This window comes from Xiphias gladius, chromosome 17, assembly GCF_016859285.1.
Source record: "Xiphias gladius isolate SHS-SW01 ecotype Sanya breed wild chromosome 17, ASM1685928v1, whole genome shotgun sequence".
Taxonomy (NCBI): Eukaryota; Metazoa; Chordata; class Actinopteri; order Istiophoriformes; family Xiphiidae; genus Xiphias; species Xiphias gladius.
Window position 1 is genome coordinate 1,681,643 of NC_053416.1, and position 13,380 is coordinate 1,695,022.

Genomic DNA, 13,380 nt, shown 5'->3' on the forward strand with positions numbered 1-13,380 from the left:
TGTCGTATGAAGAGCAACACTGTGGCGCAGACGAACGCTTGCTGCTGCAGCAGCACCGCTGGCTTTGATGGAAGTGTCATTGGGATTCGGCCTGAAACGGCGTCGTCTCGAGTTAACGAGACGTTTTAAGGCAAAAGGTCGATGTTTTTGGGAAACACTCTTATTTGCTTTCTGTCAGCGGGTTACAGAGGCGCAGTCCGACTCTCATGTGTGTCAGCCAGGCTCAGTAATTAGCACATTAAATCTCCCTTGTCTAATGCGGACCATGAGCAAAGTTCCCCGTTTTACTGGGGGTCATGTGACTGAGTATTTCTTGACTCTGAGCAGCTTCTAGTCAACCAGCGGAGACTCGAGGACGTTACCACGAAATCGTCCGACATGCAAACCCCATAAAACAGCTGACCGTCATCTTTCCCCTACGTTTTTGGTTTGGAGCGAACAAACAAGATAAATCGTATTAATCACTGAGCTTTACAGGTGCTAGAAGGGGGACTTTGTTACTTTAGGACAGAGCCTGGCTAGCTGTTTCCCTCTGTTTCCAGTCTTTGTGCTAAGCTAAGCTAACCTGCTGCTGGCTGTGGTTTCATATTTAAAGGAAAGACATGAGAGCGGCATCGATGCTCTCATCTAAAATAAGCTTCTTTTTTTTTTTTTAAACATCGAAGAGTTAGATTAAGTCCTGATCAACAAAAGCAATACATTCGATGTCTCCAGAAGACTTTAAATCGTTTCATCTGAAAATGCTATGAGCAGGATTTGTATGTAAGGAGCTGAAACATGCAGACACATTGTGGTCTGGTCCTTTTTTAACCTCGCTGTGTTTTACACAAAGTACATTTGTAGACGTTTGGCTGAGATTTTGTTAAAATGTTGGATTTAGTTTTATTTTGAAGGTTTTAACATTTTTAATTTTAGACTATTATTATTATTATTATTTTTTTTTTTTAATGATTTTGAACAAACTATGAAAACATACGAGCTGGATTTGATCCCGGTTGTTTCTCTTAGTATTTTTTCGCTTTCAGCCATAGTTAAAGGTTAAAGGTGAATTTGTGTGATCACACTGTTTGTTGGAAAAAAGTTTAACTGGAAAAATAAATACTTTTCTGTTTGTGACTTCAGCATCGATTTACCTGTAGAGCTTTGTTTTTATTTATTTGCTTAATAAATTTATGCATTAATAAAACAAAAGTGTTGAGCTTTTCTCTCTGCGTCATTTATCCTTAATGATTCTAGGGCTGTAACCAGTGATTATTTTAATCATCGATTAGTCTGCTGATTAGAATCTCGATTAACCGAGAAATTCATTGATCAACAGTTTAGTCTACGCAACGATCAAAACAGTAAAAAATGGCCATCAAATTTCCACGAGCCAAAGGTGACGTTTTGTCTAAATAACATCCTGAATTCAAAGATATTCAATTCACAATATCACATAACAAAGGAAAAGCTGAAAAAAAAGGAATAAAAAATACTCCCATTTAAAAAGCCGGAACCAGCAAATGTTTGAAAAAAAATCACAGAAACAACTTATAGAAGATAAAAATAGTTTCCGATGAATTTTCTCTGGGCCAATTAGGAAAATGTTGGGCTTTTCAGACTGTCTCTGTTCCACGTCGTCGTAAACTGAATGTCTTTGAGTTTTGGACTGTTGTCTCTCTTTACATCTGCTGAGCTTTTTACAGGCATATCAGCACATGCTCCAAATTTTGCTTTCAGTTTAATCTCACATTTATCAAATACTTTCTTTCCCCTGATGTAAACTGTCGCATTAAGTCCTGAATGTCCGAACCTCAGTCTTATGAATAAAAGTAAACAAAGTAAATATTCCCTGTAAAGCATTCATCACGCCATGATCTAGAATTACACTAGAATGGACTGGATTCATTTTAATAATCCCCAGAAGTGAAACGAGTCTGGTTGCCCATGAAAAGTGAAAATATAAAAAGTAGAAATCTGATTAGTCGATCAATCAAATAGTCGATGGACAGAAGATTAATCGGTGACCGCGTTTTGATCGTCTAATAATCGTTTCAGTCATTTTCTTTTAAGCAAAACTGCAAAACATTTGCTGGTTCCAGCTTCTTAAATGTAAAGATTTTATGCTTCCTTGTCCTATAGGACAGTCAACTGAATATATATTTGGGTTTTGGGCTGTTGGTCGGACACAACAAGACATTTGTAGACATGACCCTGGAGAAATTATGAAGGTAACGTTTTGCTATTTCTTGACATTTATTAGACCAATTGAGAAAATAATTGGCAGATTAATCGATACAGAAAATAATCGTTGGTTACAGCCGCAGCACAAATAAAAGCAAAAATGTAACTGAAATTAAAGATATAAATAATTCTATATAAAATGTTGAAATAATTTGAAGATATCTATTAATGTATGTCTAATTTAATTACCGGCATTTAACTATTTATGAATTCATGTCTAAATGGATTTAATCATTTATTTCAGCAATTATCAAGGTATTTCTTCTTTTATTTATTAACCACCATTTTTATTCATGTAAGTATTTATCTACTTCACGTTTATTTATGTTTTTAATGATGATTAAAAACAGTTTACGGAATATCTACCGATCGACTGGATGGACGTTTGTTGTATAACTCAAACTATGTCGTTAAAAAAAAAAAAAGGAAAAGAAAAAGAAAGGAACATGTAGGAAAAGTTTGACCCCGACGTGATTTGAACACGCAACCTTCTGATCTGGAGTCAGACGCGCTACCGTTGCGCCACGAGGTCCTGCGTGCCTAATGCCAATGCGCCGGTATATGAACGAGAACCGACGCTCACCGTCAGTACGTTACTCTGTTTTCTTCGTCTCTGCGGTGAAACATTTATCGGTAGCCACAACGTCACGAGAGAGCGAGGGGGGGCTGCACAGGTTGACGCTAACACGAGAGAGAGAGAAAGGAGGAAAGTCGTTTCTTGACCCCGGAGTGTCGGGAAAGACAAAATAACCGCCAAACTCACCTGCGGCGTTGATTCCTAAATATCTCGGACTCGTACGGAGATAGAGTGAAATGTGCGCGGCAACACCGACCCGCCGCCTCACGGCAGCACCGGCAGTAGCGCGATAAAAGTTACCTGTAGTTGTAGCCTGTTAGCGTTAGCTAGTCGGCTAACTAACCCCAGGACACAGTGACGAGTTACCCGCCGCCGAAACTGCCGGAGCCGTTCGTTGTGGTCTGGTCGTTGTTCTACGTCGAAACTGAACCCCTGAACCGTCCAGCAGCAGCCCGGTTCGGTCATCGATAAATTTCATCTGTTAGTTCAACGACATAACGCTCCCTGGTGGTCTAGTGGTTAGGATTCGGCGCTCTCACCGCCGCGGCCCGGGTTCGATTCCCGGTCAGGGAACAAACGTTTTTTTTTGCCCGGGACAAACGAATTTTCACTCGGCGCGCACTTTGTTAGGAACACCATTCAGACACCGTGACAGCATCGGTTCCTCGTGGCCTGGTTTCCACGAGATGTTGAGATTCCGGTCCATGTCGTCGAGAAAGACTTATTCACGATCGCTGCCAGTCTCCCGTTCTTGCGTCTCTGCTGGATCCGGATCTGGGGACTGGGGAGGCCACTGAAGTCCACTGAACTCACCGTTACGTTCACTGAAAACCAGTTTTAAAATTGTTTCCTGACCTGCTGCAACGTGTGAATTTGGCCTCTGGGGATCAATAACTGTTGTGTAGTTAGTGGCCAATATATAACACTGAAGAAGCCGATACAGATTCGGTGCTCCATTAAATAATAATGGAAAAAAAAGGGCAGGTGTCACGCACAGAAAGTGCACGCAACCGCAGGTGCTGCGCCGGCATCCTGTGAACACCAGTGACATTACGGCGGCACGGCGCCAGCTGCGGGGATAGCGAGGGGGAAGCTAAACGAGCCAGTGTTTAACACGGGTCGGACCGGTGCGGGCCTCCTGTGCACCTTCACGTCTCCTCCATCCCTGCAGAGACGTTGCGTGTCCCGCTGCCGCCGCCGCCGCTGCCGCTGCTGCAGGGAGGTCCGTCAAGTCCCGCGCAACCCAGCTCGAGACAATCGGATGTCAGGTGATTATCCCTTCCCATCAAAATAAAATGTTCCATTTTGTTTCCGAAACCCAAATGTGTGTGTGGACATTCCCTCCAGCACAATCCCAAGTAAATACTTGTTTTAAAGAATGCAGTGCGTTGTTCTTTAATATGACTTTGTGAATTGACAGCTACTGATATGAAACCGCAGAGGAGACATTCAGTAATGAACTATTTGTATGGTGGTCAGCTATGGCGACTGCGCTAACCTTCTGAAGATGGAGGTGCCTCATGGAAAATCCGAGTTAGTAAAAGAAAAATAAGAACAAAAATAAGAGAAACGGACGACTTAATTCTCAAGCCTTTAAAGAGATCGTCATATTTCATTTAGTCTTAGATAATGTATTCATAGGTTCAGTTACCGAAATGTACTTTCAGCCTGTGTCTCATTTACAACAAAACACAACTGGCTAAAAAAATAAAAAATCACTTCTAATTTCTTTAGGCTCGTTACCATGAGGTCATTTTGTTACGTCTTCAGATCTTTTGCTTAAATAAACGCAGCAACAAGTAGAAGTCCTTCAAAATCTGACTTAAGTAGAAGTACAAAAAGTATTAGCATCGAAATATACGCAAAGTTCCAGAAGTAAAACTTCTCATGATGCAGGATGGTCACTTTCAGAACAATAAATATTATATCACTCAATGGAATGTGGATTATTTCCTTGATTAATCGGTTGATCAGTTAAATGTCAGAAAACAGTGAAAGCTGCCCACTGTAATTTACCAGACCCCGAAATGATGCATTCATCCTGCTTGTTTTATTCAGCAAAACATAAAAAACATAAAAATATTCAGTTTACAATCAGATATGACCAAAAAAAAGCACCAAACGGTCACTGAAGCCTTAGCCTGCAAATGTTTGTATGTAATGTGAATACGTCTCCCACCACTGTCAAGCACTGCACAGATGACTCTCATCAAATCTGACCATTGTGTACTGCAGCACCGCTGCGAAGCCCACACGGCTCTTATTTTGAAAGCGTGGACGGAAACGCTCCTCTCCTGTCGTCGCTAGCTTTCGCGCCGCGCGGTCGCAGAGACGAGGACCTGGCGGCTCCCTGTCCGCGCTCCTCCAAATGCCACCGGACACCGACGGCGCGGCCTCGGACCGGACGGACGAACCGACGGACAGCGGGACCGCGACGCGCGGGGCTCACCGGGAACATGGCGGCGGGAGCAACAGCCTGCTCGGAACCGTAGCGACGACAAATCGGAGGAACGACGCGGCCGGCGGGCTGGTAACGGAGGAGCATCACTGAGCACAGGTCAACGAATAGCAGCGCAACATCTTAGATAAACAGATCTATCCATCTATCAGTCTGTCTCTCTGTCTGTCCATCCATCCATCTGTCTGTCTCTCTGTCCCTCTGTCTGTCTCTCATGTTCTTGTAATGGTCCTCTGATGACTTCCACGGTCTCTAATGGTGGCCTCTCTATAATAGACCATACATAGCATCTTTCTACTTATTTCTACGTTCATTAAATGCTGTAATCACCACATGCGGTCTGCTGTACAGTTCTACATTATGGTATAAAATACATAATTGATTTAGTTCTTTGTAACATGACACCAAGGGTTTATAAGATGTAATTAACGGCTCCATTAATTAATTAGTTAATGCATAATTTACTAAAGCTTTACTGATCATTTATTAGACATTAATAAGATCAACGTTCGGTGTTGCCAGGTTGTGGAAAATCCTCCTCCAGTGCCACACTTCCCTTGTCTCTTTAGCTTTCTAATTCGTCAAGGAGACGTCCCCGGTGGACTGTTGGACCACTTCCGTCCGGATCCATTCGGAAGCGGCTTTGTAACATTTACTAGTGCAGGCTCATTACGGTAAAACTGTAATGAGCAGACCCACTTACACGCAGACCCACGGCTGCGGCGTCTGGACTGTGCTCATTTCATGCCGGTTATTTTCTCAGTTAAAGAACTAATCGTTTGTCCTTTAAAAAAAAAAAAAATTGCCAGAAAATAGTGAAAAATGGCCGTCACCAGTTCCCAGAGTCCAGGGTGACGTCCCCACGTGTTTTGTTTTGCTTAGAACCCAAAGATATTGGAGTTTACTGTCCTAGAGGACAAAGAGCAGCAGACGACAGAGCTCCTGCATCTTTACCGTTTCACTTGAAAAAAGCCAGGATTTTTTATCAAAACAGTTAATTTAAGCCTGTGAACTAATCAGTGAATGGACTAATTGTCAACGCTCTACATAGAGTCTGACTCACTGTCGACCTGCCTGCAAAACGTAAAAGAGAAATGTAGAGAGAAGAACACAGTAAATGTTTTCATGACGTTCTGAGGCGGAGGAGTTTCCCTTCTGTTGTTGGAATAAAGACTCATTTTAATAAAGCCGTTACAAAATTTACTAAACCATTAATTAATACTGAGGTTTTCACGCTTTCTAATAAATCCTCAGGGTATAAATGTCAGTATGACTTGGGTTTGTCCATTTCTGATGAACCGTCAGTCACCTGCAATTACAAATGTTAGTAAATCACTAATAAGAGGTTCTACAGTCCATCAGGTCCCCAGTTTTAAATGTCAGTGATCAGTTTCTCAAGGGATTTTGGTCCAGGTGTCCTGCAGCTGTTTCTTCCAGAAGACCGGTGGTCAAACCGTCCATCGGCGACGTCTCGCTGATTAATTTAAAAAGTTTACGTCGCGTTGCAGTTTAGAACGTTGACGCTCGTGTGATAAATGAAAACTTGAAACCTGTCGCACCAGATTTTCAGGAAACCTGCATCTGCTGAGCCGCGGGGAGGATGGTCCGGATCTAATGAGGGTCAGCAGGGGTCGGTGGTGGAGGAACAATATTTAGATCCTTTAGTAAAAGTACTGATGCCACAGAGTAGAAGTACTTCCTCACAAGTAAAAGTCCTGCAGGGACACTGCTACCGAAGTAAAGGTGTACGAATATAATCAGGAAAACGCACTTAAAGTATTGAAAACGAAAGAACGCATAACTCCGAAAAACTGACCCTGTGACTGTCCTTCCTCTGATTAGTTTTTTTTCTCGATCAATCGATTGATTGTTCAGTTCGTAAAAAGTAAGAAACTAGTGAGAAATGTCATCACAGTTATCCGGAGGCCAAACTTGTTTTGTCCAAACATCAAAAATTATTAAAATATAAATGAATATTGTAAAAATAAACGGACGGAGAAGCAGCAAATCTTCACTTTCGAGAAGCCGGAAACATTAAATGTTTGTTGTTTCTGCTTGAAAAATGACAAACAACTGTCAGAATAGTTGCCAATTAATTTTCTTTCAATCGACTAAATCATCTGAGCTCTGTAGTAAATGTAGCGGAGTAGAAATATAAAGTTGCATGAAAAGAAAATACAAGAACCTCAGAATGTTACTTAAGTACAGTACTTGAGTAAACTTACAGTTACATTCCTCCACTGATGTTGATAAAACTGAAGTTACTGTGGTACTATGTGGTTTTAGAGAAGCTGATATTAGCAAGAGTCTGTGTGTAATGGATTTACATCAGAGATTGTCCACTGCCCCAAATATCTGGGTGTCCTAGTTAATTATAATAGCTCAGTGAAGATGACTCCAGAGCCTGTTTGCCCGCGTAGAAAAATAGATCCACCCGCAGATTTTGAATTAGATCTTTTTGCGGCTGATATTTCTTCAGGTTAAAATGAGAACCTGTGATCTGTGATGGACTCTGGGGGAGATAACCACGTTTTATGTTTGGATAAGAATCAAGCTACAAGAAAAACTTCCTGTCAACATTAAAAACAAATTAGAAGAAGACACGGTACGTGGTTAAAGTGCCGGCAGATCAATGCGAAGAGGTGCATGTCTGGAAGAGGCTAAAAAGAAAACAAGGAAACCACATACGGTTATTTTTCATCATGACAATAAGGAAGTGCTTCAGATCCTGACATTTGAGACACTGTAACCAGAGAACGTTTGGCGCGTTTGCTTGAAATTAGGCGAACATGATCAATCGATTACCGACATAGTTGCTGATTAATTCTGTGCCGCTGGATCAGCAGCATCAGAGAAAACGGTTCAGTGTGAGCAAAAGTGCAGACAGTGAAGACGCCGGGACAGAGACGGCACCCAGCTGTTTGCAGCCCTGAGAGACGTACAAACATAAGAAACAGGGAGGTAATATCACATCCAACGCTCCTAATAAACTAAAACCACTCCATATTTAATTACTCACGCTTCTTCAGGTAACGTATGACCAGTTATGTTTTGTACACTCATGTCCCTGAAGGTGTGTATTCACCTCTGTTTCTGTACCGCAGTCGATCAGGAGCAGACGTCTGATAATCAGCTTTTATTCTTAAGTTTTTGAAAAAAATTCCCCTTTGGCAGTTTGATAAATGAGCCCATGTTTTAATCTGTGTGTGTGTGTGTGTGTGTGTGTGTGTGTGTGTGTGTGTGTGTCTGTGTCTGTGTGTCTGCGCATAATCCCTCGCAGAAAGCTGTCAGTGTGTATAAATATTATATATATATCTCCGTCCACAGAGGCGATGAGGGGAATCCTGAAGGCAGCAGCCCGTTTCTAAGCAACAGCAACGCAGCGTGCGGCACCACACACCATGGGCTACAAGGTAACATCATCACCGCGCACCACGCCGAACACCAGCGGCGAGCTGCACAGTGCGCACCAGTGTTTGCCCTAAAAATCCCCCGCACGTGTCCGGGCTGTAAAACTAAAGTCCCTTTGCAGTCGGTGTTTGGAAGCCGACCTGGGTTTTTTCTCCTCGGGATCGTGTGTTTTGTGAGGGAAGAATCTCCAGGTGACTCAGGGCTTCAACAGTAGTAACCGTCAATGATTCATTCATTGCACTGTTACACCTACAGTAGCATGACATATGCAGATGTATCTACCCTCGTACGCGGAAGGAAGGAGGCCTTTTGTTTATGAGTTGAGGTGTATTCACATTATCGGCACAGGTAAAGAGTAGAACCCCTTTATAACACAGCCCGGGATTCGCAGTGTAACTGCATTGCATGAATCCGGTAGCGATAAAATATTCACTGTTTCCTACTTAAAATGTAGGTAAAGAGGAAGAAAACAACACAATGGGGAACGAGGGAGCAATAACTGGGCCTTTTAGAGGAAGGGACTAATGAATTATACAGTACTCGCAAGTATTTTTGTAAATATGTTGTGCATACGGGAAACAGCACTGGCAAAAGTTGTGCTATGAACAAGGTTCTTATTACACAACGAGAGCAAAAAGGCCCTTCATTATATTAAAGCGCATATACCTTATCATCACAGGGTAATGCAAAATGCAAATTGCAGTTTCACCCATTAACAAACATTATTGTGATCAATTTACATAATAATGCGCCTTCGGTACAGCTACGCCCACACCACTGGGATTTATTTAGCCAGGCTTCGGTGTCTGCAGGTCTTGAAAAGTCCCAACAAGCATTAAATTCAGTTCCCTCCAAAAGCAGAGCTTACAAGGTTTTAAAAAGTCCTTAAGTTCATTCACAAAGCTCTCAAATATATTTTTCTCGTCTGGAGGCAGTAGCTAGGAAGCTTATCCACTCACAGTGTATCAAGAACTTCAATAAACACTCTAATTAAGCGAGGGATTATGAGATGATGGGCCTCTGGGCGTAGACAAGTAAAACGGCCCCCGCCCCTCGAATCCAGGGGCTCCGAGACTGAAAGAGACACAAAGCACCTTCAGATGACGCCGTTTCCAGTCGTTTGTGTCTCTTTGTGTCTTTTAACTGAGCTCTGGCTTTCGGACAAGAAACGTCAACAGTCGCTTCAAACAGAGGCTCTGACCCAGGGTACGTCTGACCCCTCAGGCCTCTGGTCCTGTGCCCCGTAGTCCTGTTCACCAATCCATACATGTGTCCCGCTCACGTTAATTGATTGATTATATCACTAGGAATTATATATACTGTACACAGCTGGGTAGAGCTGACACAAATGTGATATAAATCACAATAAATTCATGTTCTTAATAAATAATCTCAGGCCTTTTTGTTGGTTTTCTGTCATTCTTTGACCAAGAAAATGGTATTAATTCACATTCGAAGTGGCAGTAAAAAGCTCTTTAAAAGTCCTAAATTTAATCAGGAGAAGACTGCAGAAACTCTGTCATGTCTTCCACCTCGCTGTTTGATTTGGAACCAGGACAAGTCAGGAAAGTGGTGACAAATGTGGGTCCCAGCAGGCAGGTTCATCCGGCACAGCATCAGCTCGTAACAGATTCGCCGGAGTAGAAAACAAACGTATCTTTGTCAGGTGCACAGCTATGGAAGGTTTCTGTCGTCATCTCAGGGGTTAAAACGATATGAAAATAAAATCATGTGATAATATAACAGATGTAGGTGGATTAAACGTGACTAATCTTTTAAGGTCTAGTGTGGAACGGGAATTATCATCCTAACTCTTTGGATTAGGCGGGAAGAACAGGTCCGTGGGCCTTGATATAATGTGTGGCTGTTCTCCCTCTTTGAGTCCTTAATTATACAATAAGAAAAAGTCTGTTAACACCAGTTTTCCAGTTTTGTTTTTGTTTCCCAATGCTGTAGCCTGCAGGTTGCAATGTCATTCGATCGGCTGTCCCACCACTTTGGTCAACAGCCACCTGGTTCGGATTTTCATGGTCCCCAGAGGTCGAATCCCAATGATTCTGGCGATTCTCCGACTTTTCATGTGAAAACTGGAAAGTAAACTTTGGCCAAAGTTTTTTTTTATTTTTATTTTCTTGCGGACGTTAGCTGTTAATGTAGCAAGAAGCAGGATTGCTGCTGTGTGGTATGAACGTACAGTGAGGTTTCCTGCAGTCAACATGCTGGCAGGATAACGTAGTAGCTGAACGGCTCGTAGCGCCGGCGTTGGCTCGGCTACCTCCCCTGAGGATCTCACCTGACTGTAACGCCTGCATTGATTTGTGCTGCATTCACAACAAGTTGGCACGGTGGGAAGATGGGAAAACCTTCAGGAGCGTTAACAAGTCATTCTGTCATGGTTCACCCTGTCTTTAGTCATATCGGATAAATGGAAGTTATGCCTAAAATTGCCCTTTTTTATCATTTTACATACATTTGTTGATTAACAAGTGAAACCGGATACCAACAAGCAGTGTATAGCTCCTTTTTAATTTGCTTATTTGATTGTATTAGTGTTAATATTGGATTTGATATTGAGATAACTGCCGGCCGCGGTGGCTCCGCCGCCATTTTGTGCCAATAATCCTGAAATCTCCAACTCAGAACTGCAACTGGGACGCTGACGTGAGCAGGTTTTCCGTCTCAGCTGCTCGTAATTGCAGTCTGTTCTGTTTGAACTGGACGCTTCAAAAGAACATTGGTTAAACTCTTTTATACCTTTTATTATCCAGTTTGAACAGACATGGCCCAGCCAATCAGAGGCACTTTCTGTGGACAGTATGTGCGTCTGTATATAGCAAATTGATATGGTTAGTGGTGTTATTTAGTATCAGGTGATCTCCTAATTGTGGGTGGAGCTGTACGTATAACCTGTTTTTTGCTCGCGTGGATGTTTGCCTGTTGAAAATAAACTTTCGTGAGCCTTCAAATTTCAGTGTGCAGTAGTTTTGCTCTACTGTGTTCTGTCCTTTCCTTTTGTACCTACCGTACTTGTTCTTGTGCTGCTGTAACACCTAATTTCCCCCTGGGGATAAGTGCTACCTTATCTTGTGTAATTTTCCATTTTGCTACCACACATGCAGCAAAGCCCTGAATCAAAGCACGGAGCAGTAAATAGTTGTTCATGAGGTTCAGTTTCACAAAGCAGAGAATTGCTTCATCTACTAAATGTTTGCAGTTGGTTGGTGCGCGTCTGTCTAGCCTGAGATGAGTCTTAGTTTTGTTTTTTTTTCTGGGTTTTTTGTTTTTTTTCTGTTTTTGTTTAGTCAAAATTTATGATTTTCTGCCTTAAAGACAGAACGAGATATTCAGCTGTGCAGCTGGACCGAGTTTTCTGATGGGCCGAGGCATAAATGTCACGCTGCAGCCGACGGCAACCAACCAATCAACTTCTCTGTGGTTTGATTCAGAGCTTTGCTGCTGCTGACACATACATAACCATCTAACCCCCTTTCACTCCGCACGGCCAGATTAACACACACACACACACACACACACACACACACACACTGCAGAGATACACGCACACATACTGACTGCACACACACTGCAGAGACACATACACTTCTACCTTTTAATCTTGAGTAGTTTATGGCTCAATAAGTCCGTGCATAACACACATGCACACACCTTCCCGAGTTTTTGTGTGTGTGTGTGTGTGTGTGTGTGTGTGTGTGTGTGTGTGTGAAGGCAGGGGATTTAGGGTGACATCTTTAAGCAGATATCGGGTGACACCACCATCTGTCTGAAGCTCTGCAGCCTGCGGCGCTGCAGTGATGCAGGCGTTACAGTCATTCATTCATTTCCTTCATCCAGAGGAGGAGGAGGAGGAGGAGGTGCTGCCGGGCTTCACATCTTCCAGCGGTCATGTCAGAAATCCACAGCTGGTGTGAGCAGCTGGTTCTGTGAATCCTGCCACATTTTGCAGGTGATCCGCGACTCTAATGTGCTGATTCTGGCTCAAAACTGCAGAGCTTAAGTATTTTGCTCACGCTGGAGATGAAGAGAGGCTGTTCAATGTCTAAATAAAGCTTCCTGCCACGGCAGATCCACACTGATGATCATCTTTTTACACCTTTTCTACAAAATATTTCAGGACACAATAAAAAATATAATAGGAAACCATCTCAGGAACACTGTTATGGCAGTATATTTCTCATACTTAGCTGTTCAGTTGTAAAATATACACATTATGTAGCGTCACCTAACATTGTTAATCGGCGCTTGTACATTTTCTGTTGTCTTTAACAGCCATGTATGAGTTACAAAATGGCTCAGGCTAACGTCAAATCGTTTAAAATATTTTCCTTAATGATGCAAAAATACATTTGCCAGTGATTGTCTTAACTGCATATGACTCCAGTGATGAAATAAATCCATGTCAGTCCCATTTTAAGTTGTGAGTCAACTTCATCAGTGAAAATAGTGATTTTCCAGTTCTGTACCCTGGCAGCTGACACTGGTTGGAATGAGCACTCCCTCACCGACGCCTTCTTACACGGACCAGTGGAGGAAATCAAGGACCAGCCTGCTCCATCAGATGTTGCAGCCAGCCTTGATTCCTGTGTCTCCCTGGCCATAAAGATCGATAATCAGTTGTTAGGAGGAAGGAGAGAGCCCAGAGAGCAGTTCTTCCAGCAGTCCTGAGGGGACAGCACTGACCAGATGAAGGAGG

At 42.7% G+C, this 13,380-nt stretch overlaps 2 non-coding genes across 2 annotated transcripts; one reads left to right on the plus strand and one right to left on the minus strand.

The window, feature by feature from the left end:
* Positions 1-2,683: 2,683 nt before the first annotated feature.
* trnaw-cca lies at positions 2,684-2,755 on the minus strand. The gene has a single exon. It is a non-coding gene; the product is annotated as a tRNA-Trp (tRNA).
* Positions 2,756-3,301: 546 nt separating this feature from the next.
* trnae-cuc lies at positions 3,302-3,373 on the plus strand. The gene has a single exon. It is a non-coding gene; the product is annotated as a tRNA-Glu (tRNA).
* The last annotated feature ends 10,007 nt before the right edge of the window (positions 3,374-13,380 follow it).